Here is an 18147-nt window from a genome sequence, read left to right as displayed (position 1 = left end):
CATGCCAGGTAGGATGGATTTGCATAAACCCCCACAAGTTCATTAGGGGCACTAAACTCTGAGTGAAGGGTGGTAACTCTTTAAACCACTCTACCAGGACCACAAGCCCTAGTGCAGGTGGAAGGAAGCTGTCCGTTGTGGTCATATGGTAGTTTTCACCTCTTTTTTTCCCTAACAGAGTCCTTTTCAAACTTGTTGCCCTTGTTTCCCCAGTAAGTTCTTCATCTTCTCAGAAAACATTTGGCTTAAGGTGAAATTGCTGTGTCCAGATCATAAGCAGGTTCAAGACCCCCCTGTTCCACACCTTCAGCTTAAGCTCAACAAAGCAAATGAGGAGCACTTCTCTTTCTTGATGATGTCTCCTTCCTTCTCTTCACTCTTATCCTTAGGTGTATGCCCCAGGATTTTCTGCAGAAAATTTGAACAAGTTTTATTTCTCGGAGCTTGCGCCTCCTCATTTCAAGGTCTATTAGAGGACACAGGCACAGGAACTGACATTTTGACTCAAATCCATGGGAGGTAATCGAATATTCTGATCCACAATAGGTATAACTTTGGATTTTAGGTTCTGATTCTGCATTGTACAACTATTCCCTACTACTGAAACACGTACACAAACACAAGGTAACATTAAGACGGCCTAATGATTTTATTAGCGACTTAATTTTTTTCAGGAGAAAGGCATTATGAAGGGACCTTTCAGGAGTTAAGCACTTTTCCCATCTAATCTATGAAGGCAAAAGCACCTGGGATTTGTGAATCAGAGTATTTCTAGATATTAGTAATAAAGGGATTGTAATCATGTGTCAGACTTGATTTTTTTTAATCAAATGACACAACTGAAGGAAATATGATGTTAACAGTATTGACGCTCTCCAGCCTTAGCCTACTCAGAGCAAGCTCCTGTAGCCAGGTCCTGGAGCCACTGAAGTGTGACAGAACTTTGCCAGGGGCTTCAGTTGTGCAAGCCTTGTCCTTAAATGAACGCATGTACACATAAGGAGTCTTAGAGCTCATGCAAATAGGGGAATTGATGAGCAGGCAAGTTGATTACAGCACTTTGACTAATTCCCCATATGGACATTGTATGTGGGGAAGCCACTGCACCACTTACTCCAAATTCACTTACTTTTTGCTTTGAACGATCCCCCGGGCAGTCAGTGGAGAGCAGGCAGCACCCCGCTCTTTCAATCCCCAGCTCAATTTGTTGTAGGACAAGCTGTTAGTCTTTATGTATGCCCCAAGGCTTGTGAGAAGGAAGGAATTTAACAGAAAAGTCCTGTTGCTAAACCAAGGTTTTCAATACAACTTTAAACTAAGGTTCTGGACCCATCCGTTTATTCCTTGTGTCCACATCTCGCATTGACATCAGCAGTGATTTTCAGTGCTTCATAATCCAGCCTTTACCTTCAACTCACTTGTTTATTTATTTACAGGGATCGCACCCAAAGTCTCCCATAATGCCATACACCTTTCAAATCTGAGGCAGACTAGTGTGCGTTAAGGATTGCAAACTGGCTTTAGCCCAGACTTTTCTGCTCTGTAGCTCTAATCCACCCTGTTATTAGTTGAAGAGAGCACTGTGTGATGTAATTGTTCCTGTGTAGGAACAAGACCATATATAATAGCTCCATTGTCTCTCCTTGTCTTCCAAAGCCTATGGGGATTAGGCTCCATTGCGGGACTTCTGGTTTCCTCCAGTGAACAGAAAGATTAACTTGTGCAATCCTAGGCTCCCTCACAGGGGCACGTCTCTGGTTTGCCTTCTTTTCCAGCCTTTCCTGTAGAGAAGCACAAGCTCTGATTTGCCTCCTGGGCAATCCTTCTCCCTGGACAAGGAAAGTCCAGAGTGTGTCTCTCACATCCATCTCGCTGTTACAGCAATGCCGTGTTGCTCGCTCCACGTGCCTCCCACACAAACGATCCCGAAAACAGCCCTGTGCTGACACAGCTTCTGCTACCCAAGCTGTGTTACTCAGAGCTACTTGGAGTGCCTCTACATTGCACAGCATTGTGCTGTGCAGGTCAGCTGCGAATTTAATGGAAAGGGGGAGAGGAAGAAGACGATGCAGAGGAAGAACAAGAGGGCTGTAGCCCTTTTGCCCCCTCTGCCACCAGCACCATCCTCTTCCACATGCACACTGCAGGCTGGACGCCTGCCTGCACCCACGCTGCTGTCTCCAGCACAGCAGCTGGGGCTGGACCTGGCTGGACCAAAGCATTGCTCACAGCGATCAGCTTCCCACAGAGCTTCCCTTCGCAGCAACCATTTGTGATGGACTGACCCCAAGCATCATGCAAATTTTAAGGGTAAATTGTAAAGTTCAGAGGCAGCCGAGTCAGTCCAGTGTGTAGTTTGGTTCTTCTGATTTACCAAATCAGCTTTGTTGGAGCCAGTTCTAGCCACATACAGCAGCTCACAGTTGTCAAAGCAGTGCTGAAGGAATAACTCTGAGATCTTCCCAGCGCTGCTGTGCGTCGTAGCCTTCAGGAGCAGATACACTGATACTACGTAGGGCATTGGGTCTGGCTGGCAATGTTTTGATATGGCAGTCTGCAGTCTCTGCCCTGCCCCGGCCGTCTCTGCATGAATAAAAGAAAGGCCATATCACTTCTGGTCACAGCAGAACCGCACTTTAATTTCCCTCTCAGCACATTGCATGCAGTTTAGATGATGCTATTTTGAAGCAACATAAATATACTCCACACTCTTGACCTTAGGGAATGAAGTATATTAGAGCTGGCCCGCAGATGCTTTTTCTGAATGATAACAAAAATGCAGTGAGGGAGATTGAAATGACATAAATCTGTCTCTCTTCCAGGGAAGTTGGTCAAATAACTTCTGCGGAGCTACTAGTCATTCTACCTGTCTTTCTTCTTCTCAGTCGCAGTCTGAAATGGATGGTCTCTCCGAAAATCACGTTGGAAAAGAAAAATGAAGGGGTGGGGGGGGGGTGGGGGGTGTCCCCCGCTGGCGCGCGCGGAATCCCCGAGGGGGCGCTGACGGCGAGCGGCCGCCAGAGGGCGCCACAGCTCCGCGGCAGCGCCCCCGCCCGCCGCGGGCCGCCGGCGGCACCTTTCCTGGCGGGCATCGCGGGGCAGCCCCCCGGCGCGCTTCCCCGGGGCGCTTCCCCGCCACGCCTCGCACCGGCAGGCTCCTGGCCTGCGTGGCCGCCGCCCGGCTGGCAGGGCTGGGCAGCAACGGCGGTGCTTCCCCGCCTCCCGCGCGAGTTGCCGCAGCCCGGTGGCGTCCAGAGCTGGCTATCCGGTCCCGCAGGCCCTGGCGCTCGGCTGTGGGACGCTCTCTCCAGAAACCTCTCTTCTGTCAGTCGCTGTCGGGCAGAACAGCTGCCACGCAGACTCTTTAGTCACCACAGGTGACAGGAGGGGGAGGGAGGGAGGGAAGGAGGGAGGGAGAAAATCACTTTCCTTATCGAATAACGATTTTTAAGATATTGCCCTTTATAATGCAGAGAGAAATCTCTGAAATGAGCCAGGTAACGGAAAACAAATACGGCACACACTTCCTGAAGTCGGGATTAGTCGGCAATCGTGAAGCAAGGGTTGCCAAAGGCCGCCAAGTTTGTTTCCTGGCCTGTGTTTTCCACTGCTGCCCCAGCTCGCCCGTGAAACACTCCCGTGAAACACTGCGGGCCCCTGTAAGCTCCTGCCGTGCAGACGGCAGCGGTCACACCACCGCCGCCTTGCTCCTGTGCTTGCAAGGCCAGAGGTGGTGGTAAAGGATCCTGCTGAACTGGGGAGTGCCTCAGCAGTGGTGCGTTCAAGTGCGTTTTCCAGGCAGTACACAGTACCGGCCCCAGCCTGCGGCCTGGCACCCGCCTCCACAGCCCAGAGGCGGGGACTCATGGAGAAAATCTTAAGACTCATTAGTCTAGAGAAGGCAAAACGAGACATGACAGTGTTTAAACAGGTGAAGGCTGCTACAAAGACATGGGGAGAAAGTTGTCCTCCAGACCCGCAGCGAGTAGGGCACGAGCTACTAGGCTTGGATGCAAGCAAACGCCAGTTCAGGTGGGACGCTTGAACAACCTTCCTAACGCTCAAGGTTTTTAATGGTAGGGCTGTTTCGGGTGGTAGTGGTGAATCGTTTGTTATTGCAAGTTCTTAAGAACTTACTGTGACAGGGACAGACATATGCCTGTCCAGAAAGCAGCCTGGTGACTTCCCCGGCAATCTGTTCAGGGGCTGATTGAAATGTTGCACCAGGTCTCTATTTTCTATGAACCAGAGATCACTGAAGACAATTGAGCAACTCTAGCTAATGTCACCATCAGTGCTATCAGTTCCTAAGAAACCTTATGTAAAAATAATGTGTCAAGAAAAAGAGAGAGAAAGAGGAGAGAGGAAGGGATGGAAGGACAAGGTCAGGAGGGAGGGAGGGAGGGAGGGAAGGAAAGAAAGAAAGAAAGAGGGAGGGAGGGCGGGCAGAAGTGCACTTAGCTCCCCTTCTTGCTCCTACCCCATCCTGGGAACACCTATGCCTAAAAGCAGTGTCATGTGCGTAAGGAACCTTTCTGACTCTCTACACAATAAAACTACCTCAGATATACTGTGCTGTGGCTGGTAACTATTCAGTGAGACTCAGTTTCAGTTAAAAAAAAATGCATTTTAAGTAGAGTTGAAAGGCTGAAGAAATCCATGAATCACCTGCCAAGCCCTCTCTTCACTACTGGCATCTGCCACTGACCTCAAAACAATCCCACGTCACTGGTGACATTTAAAGAAGAAGATATACAAAGTATTAAAAACAAATGTTAAGAACTGGATTTACACGTTACACTAGGCCACTTAGCAGACACCAGTGACCCATCTTGCAATTGTTAATTAACAGGGCACTAAATTACCACAGCCCTCTGCAGATATGGATCAGAGCACAATTTGCAGTCACGCACGCTCCCGCAGTGACACCACAGCTGTCAGTGGGACCACTGCCACAGTCCTGGCAAGAGGGCTCCTCTAACGATACCCGCACGCCTGCTGCTGGCAGAGCTGCGGAGCCCTGCTCCCCTGGGATCGCCGCACATGGAAATGCCAAGGTCTTTGCGGTTTGACAAACTTCCTCCCGTTTCAGTGCTCCCTCTCTGCTTTCAGAAGTGTTATGCACCACAGACCAGGCTGAAACAGCACAGGCAGAATCTCCAGCCGCACTGTTTCATGTCGGTAGAAACCTGCACCTTACCTTGGTCCTTGTAAAGGCATGTTCAACCACCGCAGCTCTTGCTGAGCCAGCAAAGGAAACACTGCGTAACCATACGCAAAAGCACCGACACTGTGGACTTAATCAGGGTGCAGCATCACAAGCTAAAGGAAAAACAGGCTAGTAAGGCTCACAGTATTCCCACAAGCAGAGGGCTTGCCAATCAGACCAGATTAGATCAGATCAGGTGAGATCTTTCCTGCAGGCTAAGGCAGTGCTCCCCAGATCTGACTGAAAATCATTGAACCTTTGCAGCTGAAGCAGTGGGAAGCTTGGGAACACGTCTGTAGTCTATCAAGGGGCTCACAAATTTTGCACAGACCACCAGCGGTGGTGTAGCAGGAGGAGCTGCAGCTCAAAAAATGCTGAACTATCACTTAGGATGTACAGCTTGAACTGAACACATTACACTGCAAATAACTGGGGCTTGAGTGTAAGCCTGGCACACGCTGATAGTTGAGCAAATCTGAGTAAGAGAAGATAAAATGTACGATCCGCTGTGTAAGGGACACTAGTGTGACTTAAGATTCAGGCTGCTGAGCAGCGGGACCTCTGTCACATGCTGCTTAGCCAACGCTACACACTGTTATACCTGCTACCTGCTACGCTACAGCCCTGCGGTGGATCCAGTGCCATGGAAAGCTTGTGGCTGGGCAAGGCTGATGCCTAGAAGAGGTGGGATTAGAAACAGACTCAGAAGCAAGCTGCTGTGGTCAGCGGGGAGCAGCTGCATCTGGAAACGGCAGTACTCAGAGGGGGGATGTCCTTGGACACCAAGAAAGCTGTCTGGCGCAATCCCCAAAAGCAGCAACCAACTTGCTCTTGTACAGTACAGTGTCCCATCTTTCTCGGGGGCCTTCATCCACTAGTTGTGAAAAAAAAAGGTATTTGAAATCTGTGGACTGCAGTAGATTAAAATGCCCAAAGTGAAATTTTCTTCCTTATCTGTCAGACACTGGATGGCTTTTTTTCCCAGAAGTGAAGGTCTGCATAGCTTTCACCTTTACTTGATTACATGTAATTTGAACATTCACGCATGAAATGCCTGCTCTGTGCCTTTATAGCAAGTTGAAACTATTATTACGTGAAACAGGAAGTGAAATTCCCAACTGTCTCAACATGTCTGTACTTGATTTCTACATACCACGTACTTCCAAAGCTCAGCCTAATCCTGAACTAACCCTGGCTAGAATATGTCTGTGAAGTAAAATATTTAAGGAAAGATCAGAAAACGTACCCTCAAACCTGTTCTAATGAAATTGTGTTTAGATAATAAACATGTGCTCAGACTAAATGGGTGTTTCAGCTATACTGTCATTGAACTGTGACCTAGCAGAAACAGAACAGAGAAGCAGGAAAAGGGATAGAGAGAATTTCAGAAAATAATCAGTAGCTATAAACAACTCTTAACACATCTTTCTTGGAAAAAAGTTTTCTTCACCAATAAAATATTTCTATGTGTCAGCCTAGTAATTTGAAGTATCATCAAATGCCGCTTGTGCTTAAACAGGTGGTGCAACACGGATTTTTCAGGTTTCATGGGTGAAACATTAATTATTCTCCAGCAGAAGAGGAAAGGTCCACTGGAAGAGAGAAAGCAAATGCACAGAACAGCAGCGGTAAGCAGCAGGACTGCACGGAGAGGAAGTCACGGGCAGGTTCAGAGATGACAGTTTGGAGTTTGATTTCCCTGCATCTTCCATCTCCATCAGACCCACGACTACGGCGTGTTTTCACATGGACACCCCGTGCAGTCCCACACGTAAGGGTGCTCTCTCACCCCTTCTCACCCCTTATGCCTCTACACATTTCCTTGCATTCGCTTGCAACGGAGGCCATGTGATGGCCCGCACGCCAAAGCAGGAGCCTTTTCATTAGCGGTCACAACAGGCACAGCCACCTGGACAGCGCTGCAGGGTTAACGTCCGGGACTTGAAGACCGGTACCAAACCAGACCTCCTGGGCCTACCTGCGCCCAGCTCGGCGGGCCTGGCTCAGGTGGGAGAGAGGTTACAGCGGCCGCAGAGTGCTGCTCCAGCTGACCTGGGAGGAGCAGCCTCAAAGAGGATGCGGCTCAATTCCCTGCCAGAAGGCCCCCTGGCTCCCGACGGCAGCCGCAGGGACTCGGGCACCCGCTGCCGGCACCCCCGCACGCTCCCCGCTCGGCCGAGCCTTTCCCCGCTCCGGGGCTCCCGCAGAGACACCAGTAAAGCCCGGGAGGCCCCTTTACTGGCACAGACCCAAGCGGCCTCTATGAGCCAGCACAGACACCGGGCCACACAGCTCCCAGCCCGGAGCGCGGAGCGGCGGCCAGCGGAGGGCAGCCGCCCGGGGAGAAGGAAGCAGGCGGGCGCCCGCGGCTGCCGGGCCCCACGGCCCATGCGCCCGCCCTTGCGCCCTGGGAGCTGTAGTCCGCTGCCGCCCGCTGCCCCTCGCCGCCGCGGGGCCCGGAAGCGGCGGGGGACTACAAGGCCCAGGCTGCCCAGCGGCGCCGGCCCCGCCCCCCTCTATGAATGACTAATGCAGCATGTTGTCCGGCTAGCGTGCCCCTGGCGCCGGAGCTCCGCGGCGCCGCCGACGCCTCCTCCCGCAGCGCCCCAGCCAGCGGCGGGACCCGCCGACCCCGCCGCCGAGCACGGCAAGTGAGCGGGGCGGGAGGGGGGCCGGCGGCCGCGGTGCCCGCTTCCTGCCGGGCCGGGGGGCGGCGGCGGCGGTGCCATGTTGGGGCCGAGCCCCGGCGCGGGCGGGTGTGTGTGTGAGGGGGAGCGGGGGCGTTGTCGCGTTTCGCCCCGTGCCCGGTGCCCCGCGGGAGGGGAGTCGGCTGTGAGCGGCGCGGCCGCCGCCCCCCGCCGCCTGCCCTCTCCCATACAGCCGGCCCTGTCCTTCCAGGCGGCCGGCCCGGAGGTGCCGCCGGGCAGCGCCCAGGTCGGGCGGGAAGGCGGCCGGGGCGCGGGGCGAGGCGGCCCGGTCCCGCCGCTGGAAGCGCTCCCCGGGCCTTGCGCCCGCGGCGGGCGGGCCGAGAGCGCTGCGGACGGCGCCTCGGCGCCCGCGGGAAGGGCGGCCGGGGCCGGTTCGGCGCTGCCCCGCCGGTGACCCTGCGGGCGGCGGGGGCCGAGGGGCCCTCTCCGGGCGGGGGCGGCCTCCCGCCAGGCGGGCGAGCTCCTCCTCGGCCTCGTACCGAGGAGGCTGAAGCGTAAGTCCCTGCTCCGGAGGGGAAGAGGAGGCCGGGAGGCCGCTGCCCGTCCCCTCCCCGCCCCGCCGGAGCCCTGCAAGGAGGCCCGCCCTGCCGGCCAGCGAACTGCAAGCGAGCAGGAAACTTGGGGAAACGCGTCCCTTTGGGGCCGTTTTTTAAGGTCCCGGACCCGCGTGTGGTCACACCAGCGGCTGCACCTTTCCTCTTGCTTCGTTATGGCCGTTTCCTGGCTTGGTGGTTCACGGAGGTGGCAGCGTGGTGTGGGCAGAGCACTCCGGGCTATTTTACGTTTTCCAGGTGTTCCGTGATAAGAGGGTTTGTTTGTGGTTTTGGTTGTGACGGTGACCTAGAGAAGAGAAAAGCAAAGACTCAACAGTTTTTCTTCTTTCTTTTTTTTTGGTCTCTGAACAGTTGTGACTTTTTCAGACTGTCCGAATTGTGCATCACATGCAATAAACTGTGAAATCGGGATTTTGAATTCATCTCTGAAAATAGTTCTAATTAACCCAGGTCTCGAGAATAACTCGTGTCCCAGGCATAGCCTGTGCTTTTCTCTTGAGGAAAAGACATGTACCGATGATCCTGTACGCTGGTATCCGTACAACAAAGGTGTTTATTTTTGGCTAGCTTTCAGGAAGAAAGAGAATGGTTTTGTTTGGTGAAACTCTGCAGAAAGTTGCAACTGCTCAGTGGTTGCTGCTGGGTTGGAAAAGCAAGAGGATGGGCTTTTAAAAGTTAGATGCTACTTTGCATGTGTGGTGGTGTCAGTAGTAGTCCCAAGAAATATCAGTGGTGCCTGGAATGTTCTCACTTCTCCATTTTGTAGAGATGTGTATCAGTGCACCTACTGTTCAGCTCATTAATGCACGTATACCTTCTTGGAAGGCTAACAGAGTAAAGCAAAAAAATGGAAAAAAAAAAAAACCCAACCCAAAACCAAACTAAACAGATTTCAGGGGTTTCCCTGCTGTATTTTAGCAGGGGATAGACCTTAAGCAGTAGGGGAAAAACAAGCATACATTTAATGATCCTAAGCTAAATGAGTTTATTCATTGAAAATACTGGGTTATGGCTGTGGCATTGGTTTGTGCCCTGCTGTTTGTGGCTTTCAGTAGACTTTCAAGTTTCAGTAACTTGAGTTGCTGGTTGTAAATTTGTCAGCCGTTGCAGTGTCTGGCGCTCTTGTGTCTTAACTGTAGACTCAGATATTGTTTAATTCAGTGCTAGGAGAGTTATATGTATTTTTCAGTGCATTCTTTCTTCCATATGGTAAATATGATGAAACATTGCTGCTGCCGCCACCGCAGCTGTGAATAAAACACAGTGGTATTGGCATCTTATTTGTGGGAGAGTCATCCGATTGCTTTTTTTTTTTTTTTTTTTAAATAGTTCTTTTCAGATAGCATCTTCTTTTTCCTTATTTGCTACTCGGGAAAAGTGAAGAAAGATTTGGGGCAGTCTTAGAAAATGAAAAAATGAGAGCAGGCTAGAGATAAGTGTGTTCCAGATTTAATGAGAGTGGTGTGTAACTACAGCTGTCTGAAGTGATATCAGAGCATGTGCTTTGCCAGCCAGTGCCAGTAGGAAGGAGGGATTCTGCAGCTCTCCTTGTCCTGCCAGGGAAAGTCCACGCTGGTTAGCAGCACCGGTTGTCTGTCATAAACGATTTAATACTAGATCTCACCAACATATTCTGTTGGTAATGGTTGTTACTAGATAGGTATTTGCAAATAGGTTTCCGATGTGAATCGTTTCTGAGGTCAGACCTTCAATTATTGAAGGTTTTTGTAAAGGGCCGCTCAAATTTGAGATGCTATGAACATGTTAGTTAATATTGTGGTTCTGCGTTTGAACTTATAAACTCTGCAAGTAGGAGTGAATTTTTTTCCTGCCTGCAAAATGACTTGGGGGCATATAACTTTAATATTAAACTGCAATTTATAGATTTGTATGAAAACACACATGCACTCAGTGACAAGCTCTCTTCCTTTCCACTTCTTTTACTTAAAAAAAAAAAAAAAAAAAAGTTAGAGGGGCTGTTTTCTCCTCCTGCCTCCTTCCTTTCCCCCACCTTTAGCTGACATGCTTTGCGGTTTGATTGAAGTCACTGATGGATGCAGGCACTTAGCATGTCCACATACAAGAATTTAGCTGTCCTGATGACACCACGTATCAGGCTGCAGGAGAGCCTACACTGGAGCTCCAGGAGTTCATGTTTTCCAGTGGTTAAGCCCTGCAGGCTGTCTGCAAAATAACCATGTCTATACAGACAGTGCAACGTTGTGCACGTGTGTTGAGAGGTGTCTCTGTGCAGGAAGGGTGTGCACGCTTGTGAGAGGGAGCAAGAGCCTGCACCACAGCTGAACAGCAACATGAATTCTGATGAAGTTGAAAAAAGGTCTCCAGTCACCTGTGCAGTACCTCTGGAGATCCTGATCTTACCTCGGTAGGACACCTATCTCACATGTTGCACAACTGGGAGCCGTCCTTTAGAAGGACAGTAAGACAGCCAGTTACAGAGTAACTGATAAAGAAGGCCTGTGTGTGAGGAACCAGGATCAGGAATTGCTGAGGGGTTTTTTCCTTTTTTTGGAGGGCAGCAGATAGGAATGGAAATAGAGATAATCTTTTGAGGGAAGTTTTTTTTTTTTTTTAAACTACTGGATGCAGGGACAGGGTGCTTTACAAGTTAAATGAGCGGTTCAGCAGCTGGATGGAGTTGCAAGCAAGACAACTTTCCTGGTTAGCGTGTGTCTGTAGTACTGAACGGTTAGTGCTAAGATGGGGCTCCTATGTCTGCACGCTAGAATTGGCTTGCTTTCCTGGGGCTTTGTGTGTTTTAGGTCTGTCTTGAAACCTGACCCTCTTTCTTCAGTTCCCTGCCACAGCAGAGCTGTGTGTCTTTGCTTGTTGCCAGCACCTGGGCCTGTGTCATGTAACAATGTTTTCGGCTTTTGTGATCACCTAATGATTTTGAAAAAGAGTAGATCAGCTTGTTCCCAGGTATTGTTTGGAGACTAGGATGGAAGGGGCAGGCAGAAGAGTACTAATAAATAATGTGTTTGGCAGTTGGGCGAAATTATTTTGTCCTACAGAATCCCAATATTGCCATCATAAGGGTTGCATTTAAACGTGTTCATAACAAAATGAATGAATGTGAGTGTCTGCCAGGATTCTTGAGACCCAGCTTCTGTGTATCTCAGCAGACAGCCATTGACATGTGGAGTAAATGTGTATGTGGAGTTTAAGAACACTTCTGCAACAGTTTTGTGGACCACAGTCAAATATCTTCCAAGCCAATAGTTAGTTGTCCATGGCAGAACTTCTCTACCCATCTCCTTTGCTGGCTGCTTGTACGTAATGAACACAGTGGAAAAATTGCTTCTTGTAGAACTCCATAGAAACTGTGCATGCAGCAGCTGTGCTCTTTTCCTGTTTCTCTGCTTGGGAGTGTTTTGCAGAGGGTTCCCCAGAATCAGAAGCATCATTTGGTTCATAGTTTTGAATGGCCTGGAGGGAGGAGATGTGCTGAGTGGATATCTTACCCCAATCTGCTGATTGCAGGAGAGCCTAATAAAATTATTTTTGGTTCCAAATCTTCCCTGAATTCACATGATTCATATTGGAATAAAATAGGAAAGTGTCTTGGGGAGGTTCTAAGACAGTGTGAGTTTCTGAGAGGCTGGCCAGACTTGGGCCACGTCACTTTGGTATTTCTGTCCCATGTTTCTAAATTTAGCAACCTCTTTACAGCCTCTTAAAACAGTAATGATTTGGCCTGTGTTTGTTCTCAATTCTGCTCTGCATTAGCATCCTGATTGACCTCGTACTTACTCATTTCATGTAGTAGCCCTAGTCAATGTAATAGCAATAATTTCTAACAACACAAAACATAAATGAGAATGCCTTCTTGTCTTTCACTGATAAAGATAAACGTCTTTTCAGTGCATCAGTGTCCCAGACCAGATGTTCTCGTGTTCCAGCACCTCTTTTCAAACCAAGAATTTAGTTGTCTGTGGCTTTTATCTTTTAGCTTCCAAAGTGTGCAAATGGATGTTGGCTCCAGCATGCAGATACCTGAGTTTAGGCTGCATACATCAGCATAGTTCATGTTGAAGGAACATTTCATTGATGCTCAGAGGGTAAAAATCTGTGTTTTGAAATTTATGAACTTCTGAGTCATGAGAAACCAGAGCCACAATCTACCACCATCTGTGATCACAGAACCAGTTGCTCAGTTAAGTTTCAAAGGCGTGGGTTGTGTCAAGGAGATACGTGCAATATGTAGAGTAGGTCACCTTGGTGATGGTTTTGAAATACGTTCCAATTTCTGAATTTGTGGCTGTTGCATTAATTGGCAGTCAGGTTTCAGCTGATGCATCCTTCTGAGTTATGAGCAGTCTATCAACAGAGGAGAGACACCATTTGGAGCTGATGGTAGTTTGTTTGTAAACATTTGTAAAATTTCTGTGCATAAACATGGAAAAAGCCTCATCAATCTTAAATAATCTGCTTCCATTGCAGAGGATGGTGCCGAGACATAAGTGGGTATCTGTTGATTTAGTTTCGCCTTCTTAGTAGGTTAAATGTTAGGCATGGAAGGTACTTCGTTAGGTATTCCAGACAGCAAGTAATGAGTGCAGTGGTTTGTCACTGGCAGAAAAGTTGTCTGCACCTTTTGAAGTACTGATATGCCTCTTATGTTTACATAAAATAAGTGGTGCTGTTAATGGATAGCAGTGTTCAAATGAGATGTGCTTATGCAGTGCGTAATATGAACCTGAAGCACACAGGCTATACCAGCTAATCTGAATATCCATTGCCAGTGAAACTGCAGGTTTAGAGGATAAAAGGAACACGGCACACTTAGTGCATGTAGATGTAAGTAAATATTTATTGCTGTGTCTCATGCCGAGCGGATGGAGGCTGTGTTCTGGCCAGGGATACTGGTGTTAGAGGGCTGGGTCAGGAGACTGTTCATGAAATAGCCGTTTTCATGTGCCTGTGTCTTACGTCCAGCGCAGGTCAGTTCTGGCTCAGTTACAGTGCGACCTGTGTGAGGTGTGCTATATTCTCACTGGAGAACACCCACTTTATTGTTCGACAGCTTGCTCTTGAATCAAATTCAGTCCTTGGCCTACCTCTCGTCTTTCCCACAGTGACTCTAGAGGAACAAGGATGAGTGATGTTGGCATGTTACTGTGAGGAAGTGCTGTCCCGGGGGGTGTGTGGGGATCTTCTGAAGGGCAAGTGATTAAAAAGAGCAGAAAATTCACATTGCAAAACTGGAATGCTTTGAAAGCTCCAGCAGCCTCCTAACTACTTATTTAGATACCAGAGGTCAGGTTTGTAGATGTATTTAAGTATTCATACGCCTCAGTTCCTTATTTGTAAAACAGGGAAGTAATATAATCCCATTTTAGAGGCTGCAGGATTAATACTCTGAGTACTGAGAGATGTGGATACATTCTACAATGCTAGTGAATATTGTAACTATGAAAAGCAGTAATATATGCATCTAGGTTTGTTGGGGAGGGGAATCAAACATAAAAATTACTGACTTTCCCTTTCAATAAAAGGTGAAACAAGTTGTGGCTCCTAGTTTCTTACTAGTTATTGTGATGTGCATGCAGCACATAGAAAATACAGAGCAATTATAAGACTACAGAGAACTTTATTTCCCTCTTGCAATGTCAACATGTTGAGGAAAGCAAATACTGCTTCTGAATTTCTGTATAGCTCAGAAGGAAGAGAACATTCAATAAAAATCTGCTTTTTAAAGAGTAGCTGACTAGGTTGTTTTATAGGTAGGAGCATGAGAGTTTTTAAAAAGGCTTTTTTTGTTGATTCAGTTGAATCACTGTCTGAAGGAAGCAAATTTAGACAAGACAATAAAGGAAGAAATTCAGCCCTACTGTAGGAGGATGCCTTAATGAACTGCCTGTCCATCCTCTGTGTTGTGCTTGAATTTTCTCACTGAACCACCCAGTTGAAATAAAACAAGAAAGGGCATTTGTTCTTTAACGGTAGCTCATGTTTTAGTGCCTGTAACTTGCCTTGCTAGAACCCCTGATTTGTGAGTATACCTCTTGTCTCCTTGAGACTGTGAGCTAAGAGAGTTTCAGATGCCTAAATATGCAGCTAGAACCGAAAGACTGATAAGCTCAGACTACCCAGTATGAAAAATGCGCCAGTAGTTCACGAGCAGATTTCACACAAAGAGGAAGCTCTGCTGAAGCTGTTTTACATTAGGAAAGCTGGAGGACTGATGTGAAATAGCATGGCAGGGCGGTCTTTCTCACTCTGCTTTTGTCAGCCACTGTGCAGGATAAGCATTGCTAGAAGATGTTGCACTTACCTGTGTCTTCCTTTCTGAAATTGTTGTGTTGAGGGGCAGAGAATAATCCCCAAAGCGTAGGGGAAAAATATAGCCTCTTTTCCACAGTGCTGTTGTCAGTGTAAATGGCTGTCCTGCTTGTGGTGTCAGGACAAGAAGACCTTGAAAGGAAATAGGTGCCTATCAGTAAGATGAGTAATGGCTAAATTTTAGGTTTGCAGTTCACTGGGTGGTCTCAAAAATTCCTGTTTGGTTGCCTAGGTAGCTTAAGAGTTGGGGAGAGAGCTTCATTTGTTCATATGTGTATACATAAAGAACAATTTTTAATCACCCAGTGAATGGCAGGCCCCCAGGACTAGCAAAGATGAAGCAAGCACAAGAATTCCACTTGCCGGGGAAAAAAGGTGATTGAAATGGGGATTGAATTGGGGATTCAGTCATCAAGGAGTCCTTTCAAGAAAATTCCAGAGCCAAAACCCAGTGTTGCTGGATCATAAGGAGCCAGATCAGACTCCTTATTTCTTCTGGCTCCAGGAATTTTCTTGGTGGCGCTCTCAGCAGGAGGAATGAATCCCAGATTAAGACAGTCTCCTGGCAGATAAGAGAACAGAAATACTTTCTAATCTCAGATCTTTATGAGTGCCTAGAAGCTGCATCTCCAAGTTTGTCTGAAAGAAATGCACTGTCATATCTGAGATTTTCAGTATGTGATTTATCTCATGAGGGCCTGTTACAGGCCTTTGAAGTAGCTAGAGGAGAGGGATTTGATTGGTTTCACATGTTCATGCCAAATCCCATGGTAAGTAGAACTTGAGGTTATGAGATGTTGTGGTATACATATTGTGGAACACAATAAATAATTGTCTGAACAGCTTCTTTCATCTGTGGCTTTACAACTTGGGGTTGAATTTCCTTCTGTTCCCTGGCAGCTTCTGCCAACCTCTTCCTTTTCACACATGCACACACCACCCCCTGTAATCTTCAGTCATCTTTTTTTCCTGGAGGAGCAGTGCTGTGCATTGCACCTCTGATGACTCTGAGACTCTTACCTCCCTGCCGAGTTTGTTTAAAATTCACCTATGGGTTAGCAAGCACAGACAAATAAGCTCTGCCTTGTTACCCTGTCTCATTTCTTCAGGAAGCTGAACTTTATTTAAAAAACAAAACACAAACAAACTAAAAGAAAATGCAAGGTTGGAAAATCAAGCTCTAAGAAATTTGGAAATGCTTGGATTTAGGTTGCCCACATGCTTGCTGATCTGAATCAGCACCATTCTTCTCACTGTTGGACCCGGTGGGAGGAAATGCGTACGGATTCATATGCTTCAGTTCCTTATCTGTGTAACAGCAAGGTACATTCAGTCCTCTCTCAGAGGTTTCAGGATTAGTGTTTCAAGTATTGTGGGACGTGGATATCTTCTGTGAATACATAGATGTACAGGGATGACGGCTTTTCCACATGGATGAGCTAGGTCAGCCTGGAGTCCAAGGTATTTGACTAGGTCCCAGAATATATGTACTTTCTCCTGTGTTGTTGATGAGGATGCTGGCTAGCTGAGTAGCCAGCCTTGTCTGTGCTCTGGTGCTGACGTGTTTTGTGCCTGTTGTCACTCACACTAAGCAGGAGCTTGAACACTCAGATTTTCATGGCAGTTGTTCAGTTGAGTTTTAGTTTGCTGTTGACAACCAGTTGTAAGAATTTTCTTAATGTTGACTGAATAACCGATATTCCTGGGCATGTTCTGAGGGGAAAAAAAAAATTCCAGAAACAGGCCTTCTGTGTGGAAAATTTCACCTCCAGTGGATCTTCAGCAGATCTAAGCACCTGAGAGCAAGATCTCCTAGAAGAAAGCGGTGGCAGACTTGCCTGTCAATGTGGCTGCCCAGTGTCTCATCTGACCATTGTGCTATTGTGCCATGGGTTCCCTGCAGAGGCTGGAACCCTGCTACTGTGGAGCTGGGAACCACACTGAACAAACAGCTTTGCTTTCTCCAAAGGTTGTACAGGTCAGATAACAAGCAGTGCTAGCTAGCATGAGTAAACTTCAGAGAAAATCTCTCTCTCCAATATCAGACACATCATTTACTCAGTGGTGAGACTGGAATGAGGTTTTCTAAAATGTTACTTGGTGGAAAAAAAAAATCACTCGGTGCTTCTGTATAGAAGTCTATTTTTTAACTGAAACTTGCAGTTTACTATTTTTTTTTCAAGAGCACTCCCATAGAGAAGAGACACGTTTTCAAACCCCTGCAGGCCTTAACCAAGCTTAGAACTTTAGTTTGTATTTAGGGCCAGCTGATTCACTGGCAGAAAAACACTGTGGTATTTTGTGCATAAACCAATTGAGAACCAAGCCCAGAGCTGAGCATCAGAGTATTGGTACACCCCTGACTGATTTGTAGCTGGACAAATATTTTCTCAGAGGACATTGGTGGTTTCAGCATCTCTGCTTCATACTGTCCCTTCAGTTTTGCTGCTGCAGTTGTTCCTGCAGCTGTTTGGTCATCTGAGCTTAAAATGCCTTGGTAGGGTGGGTGGAGAAAAAGGTGGGGTTTTAACCTGAATCTGCTCTCCAGTCTGGCTTACTGCACAAGTCACAAATAGTTAAACCAGTCTAACAGACAGGACAGGATAAAAACAGGCACTGGGTTCACTTAAGCCCACAATGCCACCAGACAACTCTGGCCAGGCTGTCCGGTGTGAGGTGTCGGTGGGCTGGTGTGTTCCTGTTCAGGTTGCGGGTCTCGGGGCGGGGGTTTCCTTCTGCTGCGCTTATTTAGAGCTGTCCATGCCATATGTAAATCGTGGAAACACTGAAGCAGAAAAGAGCAGTTCAGCTTCACCTGCTGTTTCAGCTTACTCTGACATCCTGATTTCCTTGACTCCTTGGAAAGGGGGAAGGCACGGTCCTGGTTTTAAATTTGTATTATGCATTGTAACAAAAACAAGGAAGTACTTACGTTGCCTGTGCAACTTCTCGCATGTTTTTGAATAAATAGTTTGTAACTGAACCTCTTGGACTGTTTGCAGCGTGTAGTTTTTGTTTTAACAAGGTATTTGCCTCTCAGCTCGGGAGCTGTGTCTGTAGCTGTTGCCTGCTCAGGGCACATAGTGGGTGACAAGCCACAGGGAGCATGCAGAAGCCAGGCTCTTGGCCACTCCACGTTTTTCTTGCCCAGCCTGCAGCTGTGATCTGCAGTTTGCTGGCTGACCACTAGCAGTGGACAACATGAAGGTGTGAATTGCTGAAGTCCCTCCATACACGCGTGGAGGGAGGTGTGCCAGCTGCCTGAATTACACTTGCATGCTTCACGCTGCCCAGGCGAACGCTCTTTTTATAGAAACGTATTTTAAGCAAAGCTAGAAAGCAAAACAACTCATTTGAAAACAAAGGCGAG

The sequence above is a fragment of the Gymnogyps californianus genome, chromosome 1, assembly GCF_018139145.2.
Source record: "Gymnogyps californianus isolate 813 chromosome 1, ASM1813914v2, whole genome shotgun sequence".
NCBI lineage: Eukaryota > Metazoa > Chordata > Aves > Accipitriformes > Cathartidae > Gymnogyps > Gymnogyps californianus.
The sequence above is the reverse complement of the archived record's forward strand: the minus strand, read 5'-3'. Positions refer to the sequence as shown.